Source organism: Etheostoma spectabile, chromosome 4, assembly GCF_008692095.1.
Source record: "Etheostoma spectabile isolate EspeVRDwgs_2016 chromosome 4, UIUC_Espe_1.0, whole genome shotgun sequence".
Taxonomy (NCBI): domain Eukaryota; kingdom Metazoa; phylum Chordata; class Actinopteri; order Perciformes; family Percidae; genus Etheostoma; species Etheostoma spectabile.
The window spans coordinates 10,609,882-10,617,319 of NC_045736.1; the positions used below are offsets into that span (position 1 = coordinate 10,609,882).

General features: G+C 41.0%; 1 long non-coding RNA gene across 1 annotated transcript in view; it reads right to left on the minus strand.

Moving 5' to 3' along the window:
* The window catches only part of LOC116687958 (uncharacterized), a 22,991-nt gene that overhangs the window by 6,103 nt on the left and 9,450 nt on the right, over window positions 1-7,438 (minus strand). Inside the window, exon 2 of the long non-coding RNA XR_004331668.1 lies at window positions 6,405-6,408. This is a non-coding gene — a long non-coding RNA (uncharacterized LOC116687958). The remainder of the gene's footprint in view (window positions 1-6,404; window positions 6,409-7,438) is intronic.

The window sequence follows — 7,438 nt, forward strand, 5'->3', positions numbered from 1 at the left end:
CTTGTGTCCTTGCTCGGAGCCATGCACCATGTGCCGTGACTCGCAGAGGTGGGAGCAACAAGCCGTGAAGCTGGGACATTTGAGCTCAACAGTTCTACTGGCCCCTGACATCCCCCTTTGGCCCTGATAATAAACCAACTACTCCTGGACCAAGGGGCACCGGTGCCCTGCCAACTTATAAATGATGACTCAACAACAATTTCCGTCCTACAAGTCTGGCTACAGAAAAACATCAGATTACATCCCTGAAAAGATTGACTCATGCTCAGTGATTAAGATTAGAAGATGATGAAACCCTTTGGCTGCATGGCATCACTTGTCACCTCCATGTCCACCGTGGTACAAGAGGATGGTTTTCAGGCATATTAACCACATTATTATAAAACAATAACCAAGGACTATATGAAATAAATCTCATACTTAGAACCCCCCCCTCCCGACACAGCAGATGATGTGAGTTTGTCACACTTGGCTGCAGAAATGTGCAGATTTGAGAAAATGCGATGCTCTTAATGATCCCGAACACATCTGACTGTTTTTACCATTTAAGATATTTACAGATACATTTGAAGGGAGGCTTTCCTGGCGATATTTGGGACTCTTTTCAAATTAAATCACCATTGAATTGGTTTAAAATGCTAGGTCTACCACACCTACTTCAAAAATCTAATCTAAATCTAATTGATCTACCAATCACGGCAATTTGCTTATTGGATAAGCAGTAGCACATGACAAGATGTTCAGATATAAATAAGGGCTGTAGAACAAGACTTCTATCCACTAAAATAACTGTCAGAACACCTCGGACAGCAAGCTTTCCTCCTTCAGAACAGCCATTATCGCTCTTCCAAAATGTGACAAAAAAAATGCAGACGATGTGTTTAAGGACAGTTTTTATTAAAGACTATAAAAGAACCTGACATATTGGTATATATCTATTGGCAATTAACTAACAATAAATTGCTGCGAAGATTTCCCAAAGCTTTGAGGTAATTGAGAACAGTTAAGCCATTTTATAGATTGTCCTCCAGAGAGAGCACTGATCAGCAAACCTTATCAGAAATGTTTAAGTAAATAAATTAATAAATAAAACAATACTAAATTAAATAAAGATTTGTTGTAATGTGAAGAAAATGGGTAGATTGAGCTTCTGGTAATGGATAACTGGGTAACGTAGTTAACCATCAAATATTAGCTCGCAAACATAGCCAGGGTAATAGCAAGGCTGCATTGATTGTGTCTATTACTACACTAAAGCTCCTAACAAACTGTAGAACGCACTTAATGAGAAACAAGCTTGAAGCAATACTAGGTAAAAGACAGTTTTTGCTCAACCATTATAGAAAACAGTAATAGTACTGTATATATCACATAATTAGATTAAGCCGTTCACTTGAAGATGACAGCGAAGCAAAGTGACATCCATAAAAAGTGACAAGCAGATGTGTCCGCTGCATAAGACAACCCCTGAGGACAGATGTGGGGGGGAGTGCAAGGACTCTTATTACTTTTTTTTTTTTCTGCTCCCAGGGGATACCGGCACAGATCAAGGTGGAGTATAATGTCGACAGTGTCAGTAATTGGTTGCCTTTCAGTCGTTCTTATCCTGTGATTTAAATATGATCATCCGTTCACAATCCCCCTCATGTAAAGGCATAAGGTTTTAAGGATGGAGGTATTTAATCTGTGTGTGTGTGTGTGGTGTGTGTGCCAATATGCACCCACCAAGGACATTATGCTGTCTAGAGCTGTCTCCTGCCTTACCTCCGCCATCCTCTGCCCGTCCTTGACAGATCGCATGGATATTGGCTGCCTGCTTAAGAAATAACACCTACCATCAAGTTGATACAGGAGCTCTGAGGAGCCAGCTTCTCTTCCTTTTTCTCTCTCTCTGGGATGTTTACATCCAATCCTCCAGGTCGCCGTCTCGGCAATGATCATGTATTCAGTGGGGATTTGGGGCGGAGGGGGGGGCGGGGTTGGTTGGTTGGTGGGTGGGTAGATGGAGGGACACGGGATGTAAGTGCTCCTTCGGGAAATAAGGGTCACCTCTTTAATCTCCGACGTGGGGGATATCTCCAGCCTGTGTACGGGATGAGACTAGGTTGTTATCCGGCAGATTGTTTAGCCCACCTGCCAGCTGTTCCGTGTATACATTAAACATGTGTGCTTCGGTAATCCTACTGTTAGTAGCGGTTCTCTTCTTGATGGAATAATAAGGGAGGTCACAGGTTGTTGGTGTGCAACACAGGACTTGTTTGTCATGTGGATTAGTGGGCAAATCTTAGGAGGTTTACTTCAGAATTGAATAAAGTTACTCGCTGGCGACATCTAATTGTGCTGATTTAGTTTGTCCTAGTGACTGAGTCATTTGCTCGACTGAGACCAACTCAATAAAGAAGCTAGCAATAATGTCTCCATGAAGCAGGCACTTCAAAGAAAGTCAGTTTTGCCAGTTTGGGCTCACTTATTTCATGTTTGGTACAGACTATCCTCGCCAGGAAAACGACAGCATTTATTTGTTAAAACAGCATAAAATGACCTGATGTTTACGTTGTAGTAGCAAATAGGAAGTCATCTGACATTTTTATACCACTGCTGCAGGAAGTAGTGTGCCCTATACAGTATGTAGTGAGGGATTGTAAGGGTGTGGAGGTTGGTGTTGGTGATTGTAGCAAGATCAACTCTTTAAAAATATATAGACCTTGGGACTGAACGATTTGTTCAATATTGAGCTTCTTGTCTGGAAATAAAGCACTTCTGTTTTGTCTTTGCTCTTTTTGATTCAGGCAGCAAAATGCATGTGCATATCATCTACATCCCATCAACAAATTTCTTAAGATCTATAATTTGGGACAATTTCCCAAAATAAATATAAAATGCAAGGCCCAGAGTGGATTTGGTTGGTAGTATGCTTTTTTGTTGAAGTAGCTTACATAGCACTATGATTACTACTAGTATAATGCTCACTTTTTAAGACTACCTGTTAATTATAGGTCCAGATGGACATCTAGAGATGTGGCAGAGAAATTACAGAGACATAAAACACACAATGAGCAATTTTCCTTCAATGATATTTCTAAATGTCTCCATGGCAAACAGTTGGACTAATGCAGAGTATAGGAATGCTGACAAGCAGCGGTAACAGGAATAGTAATTTGCACTACTCCATGCATATTGGATCTCTTGGGTACTGTAATTCCAATGAACAGGAAGTCTCACTTACTGAAAGTTTGCACCGTTATTTCTGACTTCACTCTCTCAGCTGTGTTGGCAGCATTAGTGTGAAATCAACTGGGAGTTGTTTCGACAAGAGTCACCAGCTTTTTAGGGTTGAAGCACTTAATTATGCCGGGTGTAAATGAGAGGGCTGAAGAAAGAGCTGGCGTGGAAAGCCAGGGGCCCTCATGTGAGGGTGACAAAGCTTATAACGGCACAGTGGCACTCCTGGCCTTAGGCTCTGTGCAGATGAAAAGACGACAGAAAAAAAGACCAAACATAAGGCATGTATGCTAATGTGTCAACTCAGAAAGCTGGCAAGATGATGAATAAAGCTGCTTCATCTCCAGCACTGCGTGTAAAGCGGATACAGTGTGACACACACATTTTGCATCTGCATCTAATCGCATGTTAATTGTTTTCTGATTTTGTCATTGAATTTTACTTTGAGATCCACTGTAAATAATTTCGATGAACTGTCCATGAACTACAATGAAAAGCCAGTCACTCAGCACAAAAGTGTGTGTGTGTGTGTCTGTGTGTGTGTCTGTGTGTGTGTGTGTGTGTGTGTGTGTGTGTCTGTCAGTGAAAAAAATCTAAATGCTTTATTAAAAATGCAATAACAGTAAGTTTCAACAATAATTACTTATTTCATTAGTAAATTTCGATTAAACAACAAAAACAGAAGCTTTTACCAAAACTTTGAGTGCACAACGAGATTGACAACAGCAGTAGTCTCGCTTTGCCGGACCCTCTTCCATAGCGCGCTGAAGGAGGGTCTGGCTATTCCAGCATTCGACAATGGGGGGAAAATGTGCTTTGGTTTAATGGCATTTCTTTAAACCAATCAAAATCGCCATGGGTGGTGCTAAACTCTACAAAAACAGTCAGGACAGAGAGTCTAGCTAGCTGTCTCAATTTACCCTGCAGAGATCTGAGGAGCAGGTAACCATAGTCCTCAGAAATCCAACGGATAAAATCCCAACACAAAGAAAGCGGAGGGAAACAGAAAATACGTGCATCTGACGGAATGTCAATGAATAAATGAAGTGGAGCACAAAGGATATAGACTACAGCAGTAGGGACCTAACAGCAACATGAGATTTTACAGTTTATAATACAATTAAATAAAAGAACTGCTGAAAATATTACAGTATAATTCTTCGTATTGTATGTGTCTTTTGGGAGGCATTGTATATCCACCTTCTCTGTGCAAGGTGAAAAACCACGCTTAAAGTAATATAGTTTCAGTTAATGATTAGACAGAGAAAGGCAAAAGGAAAATTATATAAAAACAAATAGAAAGGGCATCATTTCACAACACGTAGTCACTCTTGTAGGCCTATTTATACGTCAAATCAGTGGCAGTGGATCAAGTCCTATTGCATCTATCAACGAAAACACTGGAGTGTTTATCAGTATTTCATTAGTTGAATCACAACATAATTATGTAGTGAGGGCGATAAGCAGCACTTCACAAACATATTCAGGATGATCACTGCTTATTATATGAGGATTTTCTCAAATACACAAAATGTGATGCAGCAGTCAGGATCATTGTGTTCATATTAGTAACATTGTCATGTGTTTAAAAGAATAGTTTGACATTTTGGGAAAGTTTATTTGCTTTGTAGCTGAGAGTTAGATTGATACCAGTCTCATCTCATATCTGTTAGCTAAATATAAATCTGGAGCCAGCAGCCGGTTTGGTTAGCTTAGCATAATGACTGGATGCGGGGAAACAGCTAGCATGGTTCTGTTCGAAGGTCGCAAAACCCACCTACCAGCATCCCCCAAAGCTCACTGATTAACATGCTATATGTTTGTATAGTCCGGGGGGAAAAAAACTGAAGTGTTAAAATTACAAGCAGTGGTTACTTAGGGAGTATGTGCCTGATTATTTCTTTTATGTGAGCAGTGACTTCCTGCAGTCTCTACCGGGGTGCCCAGCATGGCATTTGATTTATCCTAAAATCTATAGAAGGAAATCTGCACTTTTAGGGGTCTGGGTATCTAAACAGCAATCTAGACCAGCAAACACAATAGTCTGCGCTTTGCCAATTCGCTCAGATAAGTGCCGGATTCAAAAGGTTTCATTTTCACAGGGCTGAAGGATATGAGGAGAGGGAGTCAAGTCAGTGAGTGGGTGTAAGGAAAATGCGGTAGTGAGGCAGAAAGACAGAGGGAAAGTGAGAGATGGCGCGAGAGATGGACAGAGATGCAAGACAGACAGCAAGAGAGAGACTGGGAAGTTGAGAGAAAATGTGATTTGGTCTGGGTGTTTTGGGCTGCATGCTCCATTTGCCCTGCCTTACAGAGAGGGAGAGTGACATGCATTGGCAGGAATTGAATCAGTAGATTAAACACCCCCTCCTCCTCCTCCTCTTCCCCTCCTTTCCCCTCTACCCCCCTCACCTCCCCCCTTTTGCTCCTCTCCACCTCATTCTCCCGTTCCATTGATGGGGGAAATGTGGTGAAGATTGCAGGCAGAGATGTTCTTGCCAAGTGAAGCTAAGGAGCCTTTGTCACAGGTAAGATTGATTGGGTGATTAAATATCCAGGAGTAGAGTATTAGTAGCCACTCTTGACCATTAGTGCCAGGCGGCAGCAGAGATGCATTACGGAACTGTCTGCGGAAAAGGCAAAACCTCTACACCAAGTTATCAAATCCTTCGTGCTATCATTATGGAATTCACTCCAGCTCTGCAGCAGCCAAATTGAAGAGTCGAGATAATAAAAGTATAGTCCTTACATCGTGGCCGGAAACTGGTGACCCTCCGCACCAGGCCTGTTGCATGGATTTAGGTCTAGTTGCAAAGCCAAAGAAGGCTGTATATATGGAAAATGAATCTCACTGTGATGTTTTTACACCAATATTGGGATTCAGTATTAATATTAAATAGGCGCTTTTGCTTTTTTGCTTTGATACCAGATCCTCCACCATTGTTTTGCCTATTAACTCACCTGCTACTCCATGATGCTGAGCACATACTTTCAGTTTAACTGGACAGGGTGTGAATTAAAGTTATGGTAGATTGTTCTAATCTGTCAAAATGGCAGATGGCCATCAGATTGTTTTGGTCATTGTTAAGAAAAAGAGAGTCAGTCAGTGAAAATATTCCATTAACGCAACTACTGAAATTGAAGGTGCCCAAAATGACAGCTGCTCTGTTCTGTTAAAGAACCTTGCTGATGTGACACATTTCTTTTCAGTGTTTCTCCTTGGCAGGTCTAATGGGCGGTGGAACAGGCAATATGTAAACATATGCAAACAGATGTTTAAGGAGATGTTTCTGCATCCATTTCTGGCTAATTGGGAGTTAAAATGGGGCTTGTGCAAAAATGCTTAAGATTTGTAGAAAAGAATCAGGCGTATAGGCTGCTTTGTAGATCGGACCAAAGAAATGCAAATGTGTATTTTTAGCCTACAGTATAATAGCAGTCCAACATCACTAACCTCATGAATCACATTTTTTGGTAGAGGTGATATTTCTACATGGCAAATAATTTACTAGTAAGTGTGAGTGTAGAGTCATAGAACAGACCCAACAGTCATGACATGCATGCTGCTCATTCTGTGTAATTGAATCTGTAATTGAAAGGGGCGTGTTCAAAATAATAGCAGTGTTGTGTTCAATTAGTGAGGTGATTGATTCTGTGAAGAAACATGTGTCAATTATGGCCCATATTTAAGGAAGGAAGCAAATGTTGTGCATGGTGATTATAGAGCATTTCACACTGAAATGCTCAGCAAAATGGGTCGTTCCAGACATTGCTCCGAGGAAAGTGGACTTTGATTAAAAAGTTGATTGGAGAGGGGAAAATATATAAAGAAGTGCCGAAAATGATAGGCTGCTCAGCGAAAATGATTTCAAATGCCTTGAAATGGCATCCAAACCCTGAACCACGTGGGAAAAAACTGTCAATTACCATTCGAATGGATGGAAGAATAGGCAAAATTGCAAAGGCTTAACCATTGATCAGCTCCAGGAAAATCAAAGAAGACTTAAAGTTACCTGTGAGTACTGTTATGATCAGAAGAAGGCTATATGAAGCAAAGCTATCAGCTAGAAGCCCCCTCAAAGCCCCATTGCTGAAAAAAAGACATGTACTGAATAGGTTAAAATTTGCCAAAGGACACATTGACTGGCAAAAGGCAAGATTCTGTGGACTGATGAGAGCAAAATTGTTCTTTTTGGGTCTAGGGGCCACAGACAGT